The sequence below is a fragment of the Falco peregrinus genome, chromosome 4 (assembly GCF_023634155.1).
Source record: "Falco peregrinus isolate bFalPer1 chromosome 4, bFalPer1.pri, whole genome shotgun sequence".
NCBI lineage: Eukaryota > Metazoa > Chordata > Aves > Falconiformes > Falconidae > Falco > Falco peregrinus.
The window spans coordinates 33,897,549-33,918,898 of NC_073724.1; the positions used below are offsets into that span (position 1 = coordinate 33,897,549).

General features: G+C 36.2%; 1 long non-coding RNA gene across 2 annotated transcripts; it reads left to right on the forward strand.

Annotated features, from left to right (window-relative positions):
• The first annotated feature begins 1,092 nt into the window (after positions 1–1,092).
• LOC114010610 (uncharacterized) lies at positions 1,093–21,082 on the forward strand. 2 transcript variants are annotated; one of them, XR_003552120.2, is made up of 4 exons: positions 1,093–1,364; positions 3,107–3,192; positions 14,788–14,946; positions 18,501–21,082. It is a non-coding gene; the product is annotated as an uncharacterized LOC114010610 (long non-coding RNA). The 2 variants fall into 2 exon arrangements; XR_008746890.1 differs by lacking the exon at positions 14,788–14,946.
• Positions 21,083–21,350: the final 268 nt, after the last annotated feature.

A 21,350-nucleotide genomic window follows, 5' to 3' on the forward strand; every position in this document is an offset into this window, starting at 1 on the left:
GATGACCTGACTTCCTGTAGATGACTGTATGAATGAGATATATGTAATTCTGCAGTTTAGGTTAGTCCAGTTTTGGAAAGTGGATCAAATTTCTACTTCCCTAAAATAATACATTTTCTTCTAAGGTTGTTATTTTCCCTAAGGCTGATAGCTTGATTTGTTTTCTTTCCAAGTACATAGATATGGAGAAAAAACAAATAATACATCTAAAAAAGCATTGTTTTATTGTCTTTGAGTTTAACATTTCCTTCTCTAGTGAAAAAATTAGACTGTAGCTATCTATAGAGACCACTGTGATGACAAACCTCTGATTTACAGGTCTTGAGGAAAATCTGATGAAGGAGTACCTGTGGGAGAAAATGATGCATTAAAGTTCTAAAATCTGCTTTTTCTGCAATTCAGGTTTCATTTGTCTATTGAGCTTATATGTGCCTTGTGTATTTCTTATTGGTGAAAAATTACAGAAAACATTTGCAGTGAAGAAAAGAAGATCTACCACATTTCAGAGGTATTTGTAGTACTATGTTTAAATTATTTTTTTCCTGTCTCTGAAAAGCCCTGGAATGCACTGAAGCAGGCGGGAAAACAATGATTCTGATCAGATCTGATCTCTTCCTGCCTCAATATGCTCTGTGCTCTGTGCACACTTCCTAGGGCTCTGTTTTAATAGGATTCTTTGTTAAGAATTTGAGAGAGCAGACCTAGTTTCTCTTGTGCATTACAATCAAGGTTAATAAATGTGGGAAAACAGTATCTAAATAAAAGGATTTTTTTTTAATTCATGTACTTCAGCTTTTTTCCTCTTTGAATTATTGATTACCCAGTCTCAGATTCTGTGTTGTGAAATGACTTACAAATTTATGATATTCACAGAGGCAATACTGAAAACCTTTGTAACCCATGTGACTCTCCTGAAATTATTACTCATCAACATGAATTAGTCATCAGAAATGACAAAACAGAACACTCCTCTAGGAAGATCTGAAAAAGGGTAAGGCACTGCTTAAAGATAAAACCTAAGACCATCTGGTTCAAATGAAAGACAGAAACTTCTCACGCACTCCACTTACAAGCTGCATACAGGCGTGCAGTCAGGGCCTCTCAGCCATCTTTTTTCTCTGACTTCTCTTCAGCCAGTTTCCACTGGCTGCTCAGGCTGCTGATAGGTCAAGCTGTAGCAGATAAGCTCCATGAAGCCCACAAACTTGTCCAGGAAGAAGCCTGCTCCTGGTTCATGCTGGCTCAGCAGCACAGTCTTCAGTCCACAGCAAACAACCTGCCTACATCCTCAGGGTGCCCAGTTTTGGCTTTTGTACGTTGTATAACTCTACTGGTCGTCATTAGCAAGGCTGAAGCTGGTATTGGTAAGTTGACCACATTGGACATCACAGATACCCTCACCTTTCTGTTTGCTATTATTTTCTCATTCTGCTTCTTTGGCTTTTCTGTTTTGCACCCTTTCTGTTTCTTCCTGTACAGCCTCAATTCAGAAACTCTATTACACTACCAGATACCTCAGCTACCCACATGAGAAAACCCAGATTATTTTGTCCTTTTTTTTTTTTTTTTTTTAAGTACAGCTGAATGGTTAGTTTTCAAAGGCAAACTGAAAGTTAAAACTGAGGAAATGTCATGCTTGGCACTGTTATTGTGGCTTAAGTGCCATTACAATGTTGACTTCACTGCTTAACTGCTTTGGGGCCCAATGTTTCCTTTCATTGTTTACAGCTTCATTTACTTTTTGAGCTTTATGTCTTTTGATTGCTTTTTCATTGGATCTGGAACTAAAAATGTGCACCATGCTGTTGCTTTCTGGCATTTACTGATTTCAGTGCGATTTTTGGTAAGAGCCATCTGTACTGGGCAGAAAAGGATGAGATTTTGGTCAAGAGAGTCAAAACTCTTGAGATCAATTAATTCATGTTGTTCTGTCTGTATGATCTTTGGCATATCTCCCTGTATATACTGCATAAAAGGAGAAATACAGTGAGGATTGCAGGAAATTACGATTACAGAATTGATAAACTATGGAGTTACTAGGTAGTAATATATAGCTAATGAGTTAAGAGTCAAAACAAAGAAAAAAAATCAGGAAAGGAAGATAACAGCAGGTTAATTTCTGTGTGAACATTCACCTAGAATACAGCAAGCTCCTCAACATTTTACCCCACCCAAGGGAGCATCCCAACTTAGGACAGACTGCTGCAAGACACTGCTTGCTTGACAGACTCTCATGGTACAAGGTGTAAAAACATCCCTGAGCTGTCTTTGGTGTCAGACAGCTTTACTCTAATACCTGGAGTAATATCCTGGGGCACTAATAATCTTAGGGTGTCCTACTGCCCTGATTTAGAAATTCTCCATATGAAAGTGAGGAGGCATTGCTCACTGATAGCCATTTTCTCTGGAGTCATTATGAATTCATGCAAATAAGGTATTTGTCTACAACATATAAAGTGAACAATGATACTCTGAGAGTTTGTTAAAACACCTACAATAAAATAAAAAAGAGAAAGCAAACCCTCCACAGTTAATGTATGTGGCCCTAAATTAAATCAGAACAACCATGTCTCACTGTTGATGTAGAAGTCTCATAACACTGCCTTTAGCAGGATGCTATCCTTCCTCAGTATGTATGGTATAGGTTGCATCTCGTAACAGGACTCTCCTTGCTGCCAGAAGCTGTTTGTGTCTATAGGTAACTTCCCTTTGTAACTTTTCCAGGGACACCATACAAATTTGACCGTTTCCCTCCATTTCTTTTTCTTCCTATGCCTTCCTTCCTTCCTCCTCTCTCTCTCGTTCTACCCCCCGACCCCCTCCCCTCGCCCCCCCCTTTTTTTTTTTTCTGCCTGCCTCCTCTCCCAAAACACAGTTACTTGTAATTTACTGAGGACATAGTCTTGAGGACTGAAATACCATATCACTTCCTTTGTCAGTTTAGGTACTATTTCCTGTACTTGCTTTACTAATTTTTAATGAGGGGTAAAACCGTCTTGCCAACTCCCAACCCCACCTTCTTCCACCGATTTTGGAGGCTCAATATACACCTTTCAGCATGAAAGGTCTTCATCCACTGAGCTGTGCATTCATTATCACTTTGCAGATTGCCATAATTGATGCAAACACTGAAAAAGACTGAAAGCCTGACAGCTGCTTGATGCTGGACATGAGGTTATCAACAGTTTTCAGGTAAATACAAGACTGGTATAACTGACAGGTGTCATCTTTTCTTCCAGGGATACCATAAAATAAATAGCAGAGAGTTCTGTATAATGCAGGATAGCCACCCAACCCCACCCTCTGCCTTTGAATTTAATCAAAATTCTTAGAATTTATTTGTAGTCTAACTGGATTTGTTGAAGTTTCATCATCCTAAACTCACTCTAATAGGATGCATAATCAGACCCAAGCATTCTTCTTCATATAGTCACACATTATTCTTAGACAGACAGTTAAATTTTACTTAATGTTTCTAAGTGAGCCAGCATTTACAGTACAAAAAGCAACATATAAAAAAAATTGAAAATATTTTAAATCTTATAACTGCCTAGAGAATGGAGTAGAGATTTCCACTCATTTAGAGTTAAATCAGTTGAAAAATGCATAAATAACTGTGGATAAAGACTAAAAGCAGCTTTAACTCTAAGCTCCATCTCCTGCAGAAAGTGGAGAGCATGAGATCCTAGTTGACAGAAGGCTGAATTCAGTGCACATGGGTTTTCCAGAAGTGTTTGTAAACTCACAATGAAGTAGTTTTAAATATGAAAATAATATGGAAAAAAGATGAAATGAATGATTTTTTTTTTTAGGAAATCTAAAATAAAAAACATTTCTCTAATTTGATTTATGTTTTGAAGACATCTTTTTAGAAACTTTACCGTTTTAAACACAAATTTAAATTAATATTCTAGCCACCAAGATCAACCACACAGTGGTCAAAAAAATGAACAACCACAGGGAGCACAAAACATATCAAACCACTTACTAAGTCTATAATGGACTGCATAATCTTACCTATAATGTTTTTGAGAAAATCAGCTTTGCTAAATGCAAGCCAGATCCTTATGTAAGAATGTATTTAAACATTTAGACTTTTAAAAATACAGTTTCTTCAAGATGAATCTATGAGGAAAGCAGTACAGGCACAGGTACTTTTACTTTATTTGCTGATGAAAGAATTTTAGATAAAAGAACTGTCTTATGCATATATAACTATTAAGAATGCATCCTATGTCTGTATGTAAAATATTAGGTTTGGAGATATGGTGATCAAACATGGGTGAAAAAAGCTGTTTTTACAGTCCTAAAATTAATTTTTAGTAATAAGATGCAGTTTCACTCAGTTGTCAGGTGTGTGATTGCAGATTTTTTGCATCATAAATTAATCTGTTTTTCACACTGTACTGAAATATGAACATTGCTTTGTACTTGGGAAGAACAGTTGACCTACTTTTTAAGCCTGCTCTGTGTTAGTCACATATATTGAAGGAATTCAACTATAACCTTTTATAATTAAGAACAATGCCTGTGTGTGAGATCCAGACTGCTTACAAGACTTAAAAATCAATTAATTTATTATTAATTTCACTGTACTGGTTAAACCTATTCAACAGAAAGCAAAATAAACTGCTGAACTGAGCTTTGTGAAATAAACCCAACCTGAGCTATTAATTTTACTCCTTTCTGTCTCTGATTTAGTCATATTTGATCCTGTAATCAATTCTCTAAGTTGGAAATGCTGAAAAAGTTTTATTTGATCTTACCTGATGGCATAATCATGATAATGAAGTATCTGAAGTAGTGTAAAGCTGGCTAAAATATAAAATATAGCTAAGTATATTATATTTTTTTATTTATTTGTGTGTGTGTGTATAGACACATCACAAGAATGCTAAAATTGTGATTTTAAAAAGTATCAAATTGTGTGGAAGTATAACTAAAAATGCAATGTTGGGTTTGATCTTCTGTTTCAAAACCCATTGTATTCATTAGAGATATCTTGCCCCAGTCACTTCCAGGAGCTTACCAATTTGGACTTAAAACTGTTTAGACTTGCTGCCTCTTCAAGTTTTGCTCATGCAAAGTTATCACACAACTGGAAAGAGAGATACGCGATCTCATGTGGGGCACTAAGAAGCTTTCACACAAAGGTGCACATTTTCACTCCAGTTAGTAGCTCTGTGTTACAGAACATTACTGCTCCAGAGTTAGAAAAATTTGTAATTTCTAGGCTAAGTATATTGCTTGTCTTTATACAGTAAGTTCTTCATAAGCGAAAAATAGCATTTTTTGTTTAAAAGTTTTCTTGGACTTATGTTTCCCCTCTTGATATATTTTATGAAAAAGTCATGTCCCCTTGAAACAACTAATTTGGACTGAAAAAGCTGAGCTTTCCTAGCCTGGGACTGCCATTCACTTGACCATCCTAAGACTCATTTATCTTTGTCAGTTAGCTTCTGTAAATTTTTCCTTAGCATCGGTGGCCAGAGTTGTATACCAAATTTTTGCAATGTTTTCATAGTTACCTTGTTCTATACCTCTATTAGTTGCCTATTTTCATTATTTCTTCCTTCATTTTTATGTTTCCTAATTGAAAAAATTTCTGCTTATGACCTAGGATCACATTCAGTATTTAATAATTTGCTTTCCTGTGGAAGCTCAGTGATCCACTGAGCTCTCTGTGCTATTCAAGCCTCCCCAGAGTACTGCAAAAGTTTTGAGATATTTAAATGCACAATTCTGCATTTTCCCATTGACTTTCATCCTTTTTCTTCTTTTTAAAGTCCTAAAATCACAAAGTCTGTCAGTATGGTATCCTGATCTTGCCTTGTACTGACATCCACCTTCAGTTTCATGTCACCAGTAAATGTCCTAGGCATACTCCTATGTTTTACTTCAAGGCTATGGATAAAACACTAAGCAAGAATGACTCCATTAATGCTCCTGAAAAAATGTATGTATCCTTTTTGAGTAGGATATTTTGTCTCACTTCTGTTGGATTCCTCATTTTTGTTGGTCTCTTACCCAGCATACATTTCCTTTAGAACTTCCATCATTTGCAGATTTTTCAAGAGCTTTCTACAAGACACATCATCAAATGCATCACTGAAAGTCCTCAGTGCATATCTAACACATCTCCCTTGCTTAGAAAAATCACTTTTCTCATAACCCTACCTTTTCTTTTTAAAGCACATCTATTACAATGTAATGGTAATTGCAGAACCTCAGAATAACATTGGTTCAGAAATCTTGCCTCTTTCATTGCAGAGTAGACTATATATGAACAACAAATAGGTTTAATATAATAATGAAAAAAAATTTCAACCTGTATACAGCACATCTTCTATGAGTTTATGAACATTTCAAAACCTTGTGTACCTACATTCATTTACCAGATTTCATAATGATAATATTCAATTCAAAGTATAGTTCCAGGTAGAGACTGTGAACTGCTTCTAAATCAGCCCTGGTAGCAATGTTCGTATGATTTGATCAACACTGAATCAGGGATTTGAGGCCTGTTGACTTACTTTCACTGCATGTTGTCTGGACAGTGTAATGATGGAATGGGCTCGTAAACCAGCTTGAGAATACATTTAATTTTTACTATAAGAGCTATTCCCTTCAAGTCATTGGCTCTGTGGTAGTACTGCTATGGTTGCCATATGTCATTACATTTGGCACTTTTTTACATTTATGTGCTGAAATGATCCAGTTCATTATTATATGGATAGCATTAAACTAAACTTCCAAATTTACACTGAGACCATTCTGTTAATTTAAAAATTTGTAGGCAGGCAGATATATAGTTCAGTGGTCTGCTTTTGGGCTTAAAGAGAAGAACATACCTAAGTGCTTTGCTGGCACAGGATCACAATATGTCATAGTTCCAGAAGGATAAATAACACTTGTTCAAATACTTAAAACCTTCTTATAATGTATATTCTCCCTTTCTTCCAAGTTGGAAAACTTAATATTTGATGTGCAGTTTCAACATTGTGATTCCATATGTATTAAGTGTTTTGTTTTATATTAAAGCTTGTTTTGTTGCTGGCCGAGTTTGGATTTTCCTGCGGTTATTTTGAAAAGAGCAGAAAAACATATTTGAGAAAGGTACCTAAGAGTTATTTTATGGAGTTACTTAGGATTTTCATCCTTACAGTTTGGCATTCAGAATGGTGGAACAAAACCTGATGCAATACAATGGAACATAGAGGGTGCTATCCCCTTGTGCTGGATGCAGCATGTCTCTTGATGTCCCCATCTTGTTCCAGTCATATAGAAACCACACTATTAAATATGGAATGGAGATGACAAAAATTGTCACTTTACTTCCCTTTAAATCCAGCTATCCCAAGTTATGGGCTAAGAGTTTTGTATGTCCAGAAATCTTCTGTATGCCCAGAGACATTTTGTACTGTATGACATTAACATGTTCTGTGTATCTGCCTCCATTTTTTTACAAGCATGAATTTTATTTGTATATACACTTAAGTTTATATGCATTAAGACAAATAAAGATTCATATACAGGGGATGATATTCTTACCTCTTTGAGTTTATTATTAATATGCTTTTACTTGAATGTGGTCATAGTCTCATGTTTGGTTTATGTTGCAGTTACATTGTGAAATGAGTCACTTCACTAACGATTAAAATTTTCTGTGACTGTAAAATTACTTTCTCAGACAGTCACTTTGTGGAAGGACTCAAATTTGTAGGTACTTAGTGAAATGACTGGAATAACAAGCACTTTGTTACCCAGTTGGACGGTTCCACTCAGTCATTGTATGAAACACCTAAATGTTTTGAGTGTCTCCTAAAACCTTTTATAGTAGTGAAATCTAGCATACTGCAAAATGTAGCATGTCGGATGTTCTGTTGCAATACTGCTAGAGAAAGTGTCTTCCATCAGAAAGAGTACTCTCAGAAGCTTCTTACTAATGTTATTAGTTACCAAATACAACTGTTGCACAAGAAAGTATCACTCTGCTTCTCAGTTCTTTTTAGCTTTATTGGAGTTAGGGTGCTGCTGATTTTAAGGGTACTTCAAATTTTTGTCTTCCATGGTAATTTCTTTAATCTTTTTATCAAACAGTTAGGGAAAATCTTAAGTCTTTCTGGTGGGAGTCTCATCAGTTTGAAAGAACTTCAGGCCTCTGTGACACACACCATCTAAGCCATAGTTATGCTACTCTGGGTACCTCTGTCAGTATTATGTTTAAAAACACATTAATGCGAAAGTATGTGCACACATGCTGAGAGAAGTGGCATACAATATGAACTCTAATCAGATTTTCTTAGGATTTAGGTGGTAAAATGGCTCCTTTATCAATAATGTTTTACAGGTCCAAGAAAGTTAAAGTAGAGTTTACATGTTCTGCTGTGTCTGGTCACAAAATTGTTATTATAGATGTCATCAGTACTTTGGGAGAATTTGTCTTTTGTAAACTACCAACTGCAGGTGAATTTAAAATGGAAAATTAAGTATTTCAGCTGTTTGACTTTAAAACTCCTGAGTAATGAAGCAATTGCTATTATTCCAGGTGAGTAACAATATATTACACCACTGGTGTGATTTCTGTGTGCTACATACCACACAAGAAGAGAAAACGTGGAAGTATGCCAAACTTCCCTGAGCAGTGTGACTCTCCACCTATACCATGCATGTTCTATAGGTATTCTTTAGTTTTATCCATCCTGGGCTAGAAGGAGAATGATATATAGTGTCTTTGCAATAATCTCCTGGAAAATCCTTCCTAAAAGCTATTTCCTGGCTATTTAAAAATATCTGGCAAACTATTCCACAGATCTTTACATCTAAGACTGTAAGGTTGCTTTGCAGCAGTATTGGTTCTTACTAGAAAAGTAAATTAACATATACTATCAGAATTGTATGACTATTCATTTTATGTAACTTACTTTGCAAGCAGCTGGATTTCAGAGAATTTTCCTTTCATGATTCAGCTCACAATGAAAATTAGAATGATTCCAACTAGTTATTGATTCTCTTATCAACAAAGTTTAAAGAATGGCTTCTTTTGTCAGTTTTAGCTTGATACTATCTTTCTCATTGAGTTCATTTGCAACCCATTTCAAATTAGATTTGAGGTTGTGTGCTGTATGCAGTGCAGAAGAGAGGTCATTGACAGTAGAGGGTGGAAGCTGGGATTTTTGTTTTCTAGAAGGAAGACTCATGACATCCACTGTTACCTTTTAAAAAGCAAACATTGGTCCATTAGGTCATTGATGGACTTGGTATTTTAGGAAAAAACAATAAACTATTCTTAACACAGTACCTTTCCTTTTAAAGTGAGAGCTCATTCATTGGATAGGCTTATAGGAACATGAAATCTGCTTCATCAGACATACTAGGCTGCATTTTTGGCATGTGCCAAACATTTCAAAAGCATTGAATATTTTTTTATGGTAAAATGTTCCTTTCTTTATAACAACCCACACCCATATTAATATATACTCTATAGTTCTTTCACATTTATGTTGCTTTGCAAGATCTACCCAATCACATTGAATGAACATATGCAAAGAAAAATGAAGGCATACCTGATAGAGAATATTTTGTCTGGTGTCTGAGGTCAGATCTCTCAGTATAAATATATATTTTTTTGAAAATTTCAAAACTATTTCCTTATGGTTATTAGAAACATAGTGGTTTTCCAGCCAGTAAGTCAAACAAGAAATTTACTTCATATTAAGAGCAATATGTACTAGGCAGAGTGGCAATGTGTTGTACCTAGGCTAGGTACCACTAGGAACTACCTGGAAAACTACTACTTTAAAATTAGTAAAAAAATTATATATATATGTATATATATATATAATTTACTATAGATATATGTTTTAATGATTGGTCAGCTATTGAAAATCAGCTGCTATAGGGAGCAACAGTGAAAGAGCTTACTTATTATAATAGCTTGTAAGCAAATAGAATGGTCTTATCTAGTATATTTATAACTGAGCGTATTGTATACTGCTAACATGCAAAATGTGCTTCTAAGAGCTACTCAGAATTCAGAATTGTAATACAAAGTGACCACAAAATTCCTCCCCAAACTCTAGCTAATAGGTTAGTTTTCTTATTTTTTTATATCTGCATCAATAACATCATAAAATTGCCATTAAAAAACATATTTTTGACTCCAGGGAAGTATACTTATAGAAATTTTGCATACCAAATGTTTTTGCAGTATATATATATTTGTTCATTTGCTTAGTTTTTGCGTACTCTAAGAGTAGTACATACAGAGCAGGAAAATGAGGTCCCCTCACCTTGAGAAGAGCTTGAGAAAAAGAAATAGATATTTCTGTATTTTTAGAAGTTTTTATTAATACAAATTCTCTTAATCTCTATTCCTGTAAACAGAAAAGCCTCAGTATATAACATGACTGTGTTTTTTTGTGGTTTTAGCTTTGAAAATCAATTTTAGACATCCATTTTGAAAGAAAAAGTGCTGTTTCCCATATCTATAAGCATAGAAATCACAGAATATATGCATGCAAACCTATTTTACAGCACTGTAACTTTTATCATTTTGATTGGAATTCCGTAAGGTTTGATGCTAGTCCTGGAATTAATCCTATTATTGCATACGTGCCACTTCATTTTAAAGGGTAGGTAGGTAGGTATTTCTTTCAGGTGTTATTTGGTTTAACTAAACTAGTAAAGAAAATCTTATCCCTCATTTAACTCAACTGGATGAGTTGATCTCTGGCATCCATTTCCCCTCTGACTATTTTAGCTAGACAATTTACTCCAAATTGTCCAATATTCACAATAAAACAAATCACAAAAGGAATAAAATAAGTAGGCAAAACTTCTGAGTTTATATGGAAAAGTACTGTGCACTGCAAAAGGTTAATAAGGATTTCATTTGGTTTCAATTAATGTTGCAAAGCCTGAAAACAGGTCAGAACGTTACTGAAAACACACTGTCTTTTCTGGTGGGATTCATATGAGCAAGTAAAGACTTTTAGCAAAGATCCCACAAACTGGTCTTTAAAAAACATGCTTACTGCTCTCTTAAGAAAGCCAAAGTTGACTATTGCTGAGGTAGTCTTTCTCACTTTGGCTGTCTCAAGCCCGGTGAGATAAAACCCACATTTAATATCTGCTGTGTAAACACACAATACTCAATTGAACATATGCCCAAGGTCTTACAAATATAGGTGTTTCAAATATGTGTTTTACCATATTTAAATAGGTGCTTTATGATGATGTCTCACATTTCTTAAATGAAAAGCTGTTTCGCTGAACCAGTAACAGTCTGCTTAACTGTTCATAAATTCACTAGGAAACATTTAATTACAGTTAGAATAGCTCACTGACAAAGGGTGTGTTTTAGAGAGAACTCACTGACAAAGGGTGTGTTTTAGAGAGCTAACAGGGATAAACAATACTTTATATACTCTGCTGGGGTTTATAATCTAAAGAGATGAAGCAAGAGAGTCTTTCTAAAATATTTTGAGAATCTACAGGAATTCCCTTGAGATATATGTTGATCTAATAGACCCATAAATTTCACAAATTGCTGCTATAACAATATTAATATTTTTTTCTTTTTGAGAACTGTTTGGTGGCAAGCATAGGTTTACTTTACATCAGACATCTCTTAAACTAAGAATCTAGAATGTGGTGAGTGTTAATTGCTTACAGTTGTGCCATCCTCTATTACAAGCATGGGGAAATTGGTTCCCTGTTTTTATTCCTGTTTGAGCATGGATAGCTCCTTATAAGAATATTTTCAAAGGTGCAGAATTAAAAGTCTGTAGACACAGAACAATTCACTCACTGTATGATGTATATTGAAATTTAGTGAATAAGAATTTATTTTTGTCTATTCTGCAAAGCTAATATTAAATCCTAAGGTATAGTTCACACCAGCAAATAAATGTCTTTTCTAAAGTACTGGTAAAATACCCCAACTTTTTCGTCAAGGGAGCAGTTCTATAATGGCCCAAAGAAAATCAGAGGAGGGCATTTCCAGTCCTCTGTCCTCCCTAAGATACAGTGCCTGAGGTCTCTCTGATCTTACTACTTAAAAGCTATAGGTATCACATACTGAGCAAGGTCCTTGATAAAGTGATTCTACCAAACAAGTAGGCCAGGGCATAAGGCATGAGTAGCATGTCACAGATTGTATGCACCCCAGTCCTCCCCTACCCCCTGAATAGAGGACTGCATACAGCTGCCCACAGGGAATGGTCCTTGGTCTACACTAGCACTCTGGCAACACCTGGATGTGGTTTGGGGACTAATAGGTGGCCCAGCTGAAAAAACATAAATCTATATGGATGACCATGTGCCACTGCTTAGGCCTGCATGTGCACTGCCCTTGTCTGTGTTGCTAGCAGAGAGATACCTAAAGATACTCTGATCACTGTTCCCGGTTTGTATTGAGGGCTGCAGAAAAAAGGATGAGAAGATGTTTTCTAGGGACATAAACCTGAAAAATTATGCACCATGGAGCAGAAGTAGCTTTTTCTGTGCTGTTGATCTCCAGCTGGGAAGGGATGTGCCAGGGCATGCTATGGCAAGGGTGGCCGCTGTTGGCGTACCTTGGCCAGGGCAGATGGACCAGCCCAATTGCATCCACAAGCCTACTAGCACCCTGGTTTATGTATGCCCTCAGCTGCTCCTACATTTACAGCAGTGGAAAACTCATAGAAATACTTTCAGATCTCAGTGTGTCCCGAGTCCTTGTGCTGCTCAGAAAAATAAACTATGCTTGCTGCTGGATGTTTTCCCATTGCCCCATATAACTTCAGTTCATAGAATTTTCTGTTCGTTTTGTACTATATTGGTTAGTCTCAAGTTGGTGCAGGCATATGCTACAATATCTATGATCTTTCTTGGTCAGATGACACTTCAGTCATACTTCTGCAATGTGCATTCACATTTTTACTAATTAGGAATTCACACACAATACCATTTTAAATTCACAAATTCTATGAGTAATCCTCCTAATAAACATGTTTAGTAAATTATTAAAGGAAAAAACAAAACCATGGTATTGATTATGTTGCATTAAACCACAGTAATCCAATTGCCAAAATAATTTTGTGTTTTGTTTATCTATTACATATACATTACATACACATACACAGAGAAAATTAAACATAAAGTATTTTGGTCAAAAATGGTTTTCTGAGATGAAACATATTGGTATTTTTAATATTCCCTTAACCTTGAATATTTACTTTCTGCTCTGATGGAACAGATAATGTGGATTTTAGTTACCCATTTTATAGAAAATGTTCTCTTCTGTCTGATAATGAAGCCAGAAAACATGACAATTCAAATTTATGGGGGATTCTACTATGGTTTTCTGCTTCAGCCTGATTGTTCTCAAAGCAGAAGCAGCCTTAGTCTTAATGTTTGTCTTACCTATATTTATTCTAAGCTACTGCTATAGCTCTCAGTTAAGAGATTTTAAATTATTAGTTTAACCAGGTTATTCTGACTATGCATCTATGAGGGTTTAGCAGTGTGATGAAACTTGTAATTTATATCTTATTAGAACAAGCGGAACTATTTTTTGTTACAAGCCTGTTGAATGGAGTTTAGTCTCTTTGTCGTTGCATTTTACACAGTTTTGTCATCAGTCAAAGCTTGTTCTTTATCTCATTCTATTTTCTTGCCAAATTCAAACATTTAAAAGAATATAAATAACTCATGCTCTTTTTCTCCGCAGCAAGCTCTACTAGCTAAATTTACCAGTGATAAAAGTGTTATGATTTAAGATACTCCTTCCTGAGAATGAGACTATAACATATATAAAATAGAGAAAAGTATGAACATTAATTAACCACTTAGTCAAGAAGAATTATGGGAAAAGCTTTTTACAATTGCTTCAAATCAGATTGCAATGTGTGAACAAGAAATTACTAACTGGAACAGTATAAAACCAGAACTCAAGACGTAAAAACATGGCACCAATGCAATGTCTTTCTATATAGCTGCCAGGCCAAACATCTTAGCCTTTCATATAGGAATCAGTTTTGTTACCAGTTATGGAAGAGAAGATGATGTTGCCTTCACCAATAGAATCTGCTCTTCTTATCTGCAGTAACTTATACCAGTTTTAAAACAGAAACTTAGGAGAGCAGTGGGTGGTGAAACACTGAGACAGCATTAGATATGAGGCTTTCTACTGGAGAGCAATGATGTATAAGGACCAGTTAATCTAAAATTACTTGGATTATTTCAGACAAATTTACTCACATCCAGATTCTTGAGAAAACACTTTGCAAATATGGATAGAACAGTTCCCTATCATAGCTGGGAAATGCATGTTACGTATTGGGTTATTTATTCACCTTTTCTCCTGTTTTTTTTTCCTTTAGCCTCAAATATTTTCTTGTCCAGGTGATTAAGGAGGTAACACCAGGAACCTGAAGTGAAATTCAAGTTTTCTGTTGGATATCATCTACTTCAGATTTTTCTTGGTTTTTCTCTATCAAATTGCCATGAGTGACTGCAATTTTAATGAAGTGACATCTTCTAAATTCTTCTCTGATTTTCACAATAATATATTGCTCCAACTGCATGCCCAGTAGATAAAAAAATAAATTAAATTAATGTTGCATCCAGCCTACTCACAAATTGCCAAAAGTTTCACACAGTATCTGTATCTAGAATCTGTGTCTTTTTCACATGCATCATTTGCCTTATGCAACCAAGCAAGACGTAAAACATTTGAGATCCTGACACTCCTGATCTGACTGTATTAAGGTCCTTCAGAGTAAAATATGTCTTCCTCTTCAGATGTTCTGTCTAAAGGCTGTTAACTGAAATTCCAAAGCTGACACGATGTTCAGTATGGAAAATGAGGCTCTGTACTTGCTAACCAAGTTGAAAGACAGTGAAAATTTTGGAAACTCACTATGATATTGGTTCTATGGAGATTTCCACTAAAATTCGCAGGTAGTAACTTTATGCAACACATCAAATTTCCTTCTAATGTGTTAGCGTAGTCCTGCATATGATGATGTGTCATAACTCAGGGAGGAGGGAACAATTAATGAATTTCTGTAAAAAGGTTTTAAGCAAGAAGTCATATACGGGAGAAAGAGCTGCTACAGTGTAACTAGTGAACCATTGCACTGCCAAAAGGTATACCAATTCCCTCATGCACAGAAAGTGGTGAGAACTTTTCCTCTGACCGCTTATTTTACAGAGATTCCTTCTGTTTGTAAGACAATTGAGGAAAACAAAGATGTGGTGTTTGCTATCATCCATGTATCTTCTAACCCTATGCTAAGCTCATTTGACTCCACAACTTGTGCTCAAGACACAGGTATATCTACTGCCTCTGCACAGTCTAATGTCACTGCTATACCCAGTTCTCTGTTGTTGTTAAAGGATTTGGCATACCTCTGATTGCTTTCTAGTTGTCTTTATCTTTGTGCAAGTGGAATCCCATGATTTTTCCCTATTTATGTCTTGCATGATAATCTATGTACCCTCCCAGTAACCCAACACATCTCTCTGCGTCATTTTAGTGAACATTTTCTTTGGGATTATGGTCAATGTTAAAATCAGAGACCTGAAATCTTCTTCAGACCCTGGCATTAGGAATGCAGTAAGGCTAAGGCATTAGACCCCCCCCCCCCCCTCACCCTATATACATGCACAAATAAACTGTACATATCTTTGTCTTACTGAAGTATGCCATATCTGAAAGCTTAGGAAGATTTTAAGGTTTCAGATGATTTCTTAAGTCCAGTGTTTCAATCACCGTGTTCCTTGACAGATGCTCCATTTTCTTGCTGGCAACTGAGCTACTGTCATCTATCTGGACTTCTATAAGACCTTTGACATGGTCCCCCCCAACATCTTTTTCTCTAAATTGGAGAGATATGGATTTGATGGATGGACTATTTGGTGGATAAGGAAGTGGCTAGATCAGGAGAGTAGTGGTCTGGATGGAGATCAGTGATGAGCGGTGTCCCCCAGGGGTCCATATTGGGACCAGTACTGTTTAATATCTTCCTCAATGACATATTGGAATCAAGTACACCCTCAGCAAATTTGCAGATCACATCAAGCTGAGTGGTGTGTTTGGCACACCTGAGGGATTGTATAACATTCACAGGGACCTGGACAAGCTTGAGAAGTTGGCCCATGTGAACCTCAGTGAGGTGCAACAAGGCCAAGTGAAAGGTCCTGTACCTGGGTTGAGGCAACCCCCAGTATCAGTACAGGCTGGGGGATAAAGGGATTGAGAAGAGTCCTGTGGAGAAGGACTTTGGGGTAGTGGTGGATAAAAAACTGGACGTGAGCCGGAAGAAAGCCAACCGCATCCTGGGCTGCATCAAAAGAAGTGTGGCCAGTAGGATGAGGGAGGTGATTCTGCCCTTCTGCTCTGGTGAGACCCCACCCTCAGTACTGCATCCAGCTCTGGAGTCCTCAGCACAGGAAGCACATGGACCAGAGGAGGGCCACAAAAATAATCAGAGGGCTGGAACACCTCTCCTATGAGGGAAGGCTGAGAGAGCTGGGGCTGTTTAGCTGGAGAAGAGAAGGCTCTGAGGACAACTTGCTGCAGCCTTTCAATACTTATAGGAGGCCTATCAGAAAGATGGGGACAGACTTTTTGATAGGGCCTGTAGCAATAAGACAAGGGGTAGTGGTTTTAAACTAAAACAGGGTAGATTCAGACTAGTTATAAGGAAGAAATTTTTTACCTGGGCAATGAAACACTGCAAGAGGTTGCCCAGAGATGTCCCATCCCTGAGACACTCAAGGTAAGTCTAGACAGGGCTCTGAGCAACATGATCTAGTTGAAGATGTCTCTGCTCATTGTAGGGGGGTTGGACTAGATGACCTTTAATTGTCCCTTCCAACTTAAACCTCTGTGATTCTATGATTCTATGATCTCAATTAAAAGTGGTGTTCTTTTCATATGTTCTTTTTCCATAATGGAAAAAAAAAACAGAAATGTGGCTTGGAAGAACCTGCTTTGCAGCTAAATAAGAACATTATTTTTCTCCATATTGGAAAGTTACTCATCAAAAGGCATTGTGTTGCCTTTCTAAATGTTTCCCGAAGCACCTTTGCTATTGAAATACATCAACATATACCTATAGCAGGCATTTTAATAACTCAGTTTTGCTATGCAGCAGCAGTTTTAACAAAGACGGCGTAAGCAGTATTCAGATTATTCCAGTTATTTCAGGTCTGCATATCTGCTTCTCTTTTACACCTTCCCAACCACAATGATACAGAAAAGGTAGGACTGAATATAATGTTAGTGGGAAAAAATCAGTTTAATTAACTGTCTCTTAGAACAATGAGACAAGGTGAAGCGCAACTCAAATTTCATATTGCGATTCTGACCTAAATCTTTTTGTATCAGTGGCTATTGAATAATTTGGAGCAAATGACTCAAATATTTCCTCATTTCTTTGGCCTTTAGCTCATAGTATATGCTATATTTAATTTTGACTCCAGATTTAGAGCTGTAGTAATGACTCTGGAAGATTTCTTCATCCTTGTCACTACTATAAGGCAATTTCACACTTTCCTGACTCTCTAAGAGATGTAATACTTGGACATGTTAATTGACCAAATCGTCAGTAAGAGGGAGAGGAAAAAAGGGAACATGAAGTATAATTCTGTTATGAGTTGACTTGGAAATGTAGGAATGGTCATTACACAACAGATATTCAGAGGGAACAAAACTTAAGCTCTTTTCCATTTCAATAAACTACTTTGAACTCTCAAATGGACTGCTGAGATTAAGCTATAAATATACCAGCATTTTGTTGAAGATTACATGTACACTGGGAAAGCTGGTTAGGCCAGAGAGTGACCTTAATTTGAAGATAAGCCTTCTCTCATCCAAATGCTTGGTTAAGGAAAGTCAGGTATGGCTGTGAATACTAAATAGCAGTTTGTTTCAGGTGTCGGGAAACTACTACAGTCACTTTACCTGTAAAAATCCCACACCTCTTCCTGGATTTGCCAAACATTTGCTTCCATCTTTATGATGCTAGAGAAAGCTGAAGATGCCCTGCCTTAGGCATATATATATGCTAGTTCACAGGAACAAAATCTTACTGTTGCATACATTTTAAAAAATTAATTAAAAATAAAAAAAAAAATTAAAGATAAGAGAATTTACTGTCTCAAATATGAAACAGGCTGCAAAAATAAACAGTCAAATTCTTAGCTGGTGTCACCTGATGGTCAGCCCAGAAGTTCCTAGGATACTTTATGCTATGTATATATTGCTAAATTAATGGGATTTATTAGCTCTACTTTTTGGTATTATTATTGGTCCAGAGCATTCTTTGATTAATTTTTACATTTGTAAAACTCACCAAGAGGCAGGAAATTCTTCCGTACCTGTTGGTAGAGTCAGATTGTTAAAATTACTGGTGGATTTCCTTCATATCACAATCTTCAGTGTTGTTTTCATTGTTCAAGGGAGTGGAGAAAATACATATCTTAATCCTGACTTTCCTTCTTTCCAGGATACCAGAAGATCCCCTTGCCTTTCACAGATAGATGAAGTGAATCCTTCCCAGAGAAGACTGTGTGGATCTCAGGGGACAAAGGAATGGGGTAGCAAAAGGGACACTGTTTAAATAGACAGCCTGGGGCTATTCCTGTTGAATCTGACAGATGTCTTTCCTATCACTGCTGTAAAGAAGAAAAATGGTTATTTTTCACTCTGTTCAAAAACAAACACAATCCCATTCTTATCCTTATCATAATAATCTTCGCCTTCCTGACTTGGAAATGGAAAATGGAGACCAAAAATGATGTTAACTTCTTCCTAGCAACAAAGCTGGAAAAGAGTTACTTTTCAGTTTACATGTAGTATCATGTAGGTGCATAAAGATGGGGAGAAAGAAAAGAGAACAGTCAACCAAAAATCAACCCCCAGTTCTCTTAAAACACGTGTTTGAATAATTCTTTCTTGTAACCCTTGCTGAATTGTCAGGAACTACACAGGGCAGGAAATATCTGGGTGTGAGTGGTCCTAGTAACAGCAGTGCTTACAGAAAACCCTTTTATATTGTTTTAAGCGTGATCCACGATCCACAGTATGTTTTCTTTTTAAAAATGTCTAAAACTACCTAGACTTTGGAGAAAAAAGGTGAAGTGGAACAATTAATATCACAGAGCTAAACTTAAAAAATCTGCATTTCACCTTTGGCTCCTGAACTGAATCACAGTGATTTGCATTCTTCCCTCCCCTCCCTCTCAAAAGTGTAAAATAATACTTCAAAACTTAAAAATGTGCCTCCCATAACTTTAAATGACACTTAATACCACCTCCTCTTGTCATAACAAACCAGGCTTCTACTCCAGTGGGGGCTATGTGGTAATTTTGACTAGAACAGTGGAATTATGATGGATTATTTTTAACTTTGGTTCCAGCTCTTTGAGTTTCATTCTGAATCGCTTGACTTAATTGATGGGAAAATTAAAAGCAAAACTTGGCTGAAGCAATGTTTTTTTAAAAGCAAAACTAGCCAAGGAAGCTGATAAAACACTTTTACAGGCCCTGTTAAAGATATAAAGGGCTCAGTCCAGGTATGTTCTGATGCAGCTCAGCTTCATTGTGAGGAAAGAAGGTGAGATCTGAAGTCAGGTATCATATATTAAGACTGACTTGGAAAATCTCTGAAGTTTTTGATTTAGTTGGAGGTAAGGGAGCAGAGTTGATCTTAAAATCAGTTATGTACCTCATTTTTTTCTTGCTGGATATTCCTACCCACAAAAATACATTTATTCTGACAACATGTTTGACACCTTTTTATGTCCATTGGTAGACTGGGAGATGCAGAGGGTGAAAAAGTGTACAAAAAAGAGAAGAAAAAGATGAGGAATATGCATAAGGAAAAGAAACAGAATCAGAGTAAACTGGAAAATGAACACAGGAAAGATAACATTGAGGTGGGAGTATATGCTTAGGTAGTACGGATTCTTTTACCTCCACCCTTTAAACTGTGTGAAAGTCATTTCATACATAAACATACTTAACTGGGGGCAGAAATCTCTAAATCACAGTTTATGTCAAAAATGATCACTTGAAGCGATAAAGTAGTCATTCTTCATTCAATCTCTTTCACATGGATAGTTTAAAACACAAGGAGGACCTGTACAGATAATGTATGTATCTGATCTTTTTTTCTGTCTTCTCTATTTTGTCATTGTCAGCCTGTTGTGCCTCCCACTGCATTATGGGCAGACCTTTAAAAAAAAAAAATCTCCTTAGAAACCTAGACCCTTTCAGAGGGGAACAGAACTTTGTTTCCTTCCTGGAGAGTACTGGAATAACATGGTGCTAAAATTGAATAGATACATTATAACAAATGCAGTGAATGAGAAAACAGAAGTATTAGAAAAAGAATCTGAAGAAGAGGGAAACATTGTGTCTGCTGGGATCAAAACACTGAATTCTGCCTTTCAGGGTTGGGGTAAGAGGTAAGATGCATCCATATGTTGCTAGCATTTAAAACAGTCCATCTGAAGCTTAAATATAATCAGGCAAGTAAAATCGTTTATGGTTAATTATTCTGTTTTTAATGGCTTCTTTGGCTGGAGATTAACAAGAGAAAACCATTTCTGAGTTGGTTTAATGTAATTACTTGATAGAACAGGGTTTCAGGGTTTAAAGATCAGAAGATTAACTCAAGTAACTTTACTTGATAATTAGTTTTGGGTTGCAGCCTGTCTCTAATACAAAGAAATTGAAGTGGTTTTGCTTCCTATTCTAGATCAGCTTAATGTGAATTTGAGTAGCTTTTTTTGAAAAGGGTGGCTATCAGATTCAAACCTATCAATGATCTTGCAAAGCTGTTAATGCTTTTAGCATCTCTTTTACAGTCTGTCTTCTGTTATGTCAATATGTATATAGGGTTAACTAACAATACACAAAATGATTTTTTGAAATAATAATTCAGTGCATGAAAATTCAGCCCTGCATAGGCAAATTATATATTAACAATGCACCAATGCATGATTTATAATTGTCTTTGACCAATGAAAGTAAACATTTTAAATTGGCAGTCAGGAACATGTCTGTGTTTCTGGATAAAAGAAGACAAGATAGACAACACATTTTAGTGTTAGCATCTATCAAAACAGGTAATTTTTTTCTTTTTAATAGAATATTTTAAATCTTGAATTACTACTGGCAGCTACCCAGTTTCTGAACACTTCTTGTAGAGCTATACAAATATCACCAGTTCTGTTATATACTATAAGGACCGTACACAACAAATGACTGAGTCTGACAGCTCACAGCATTTTAGGTTTTGAAAACATGCTCACAGCCTTGTGTGCACCAGATTCAATACTTGCATTTGCTC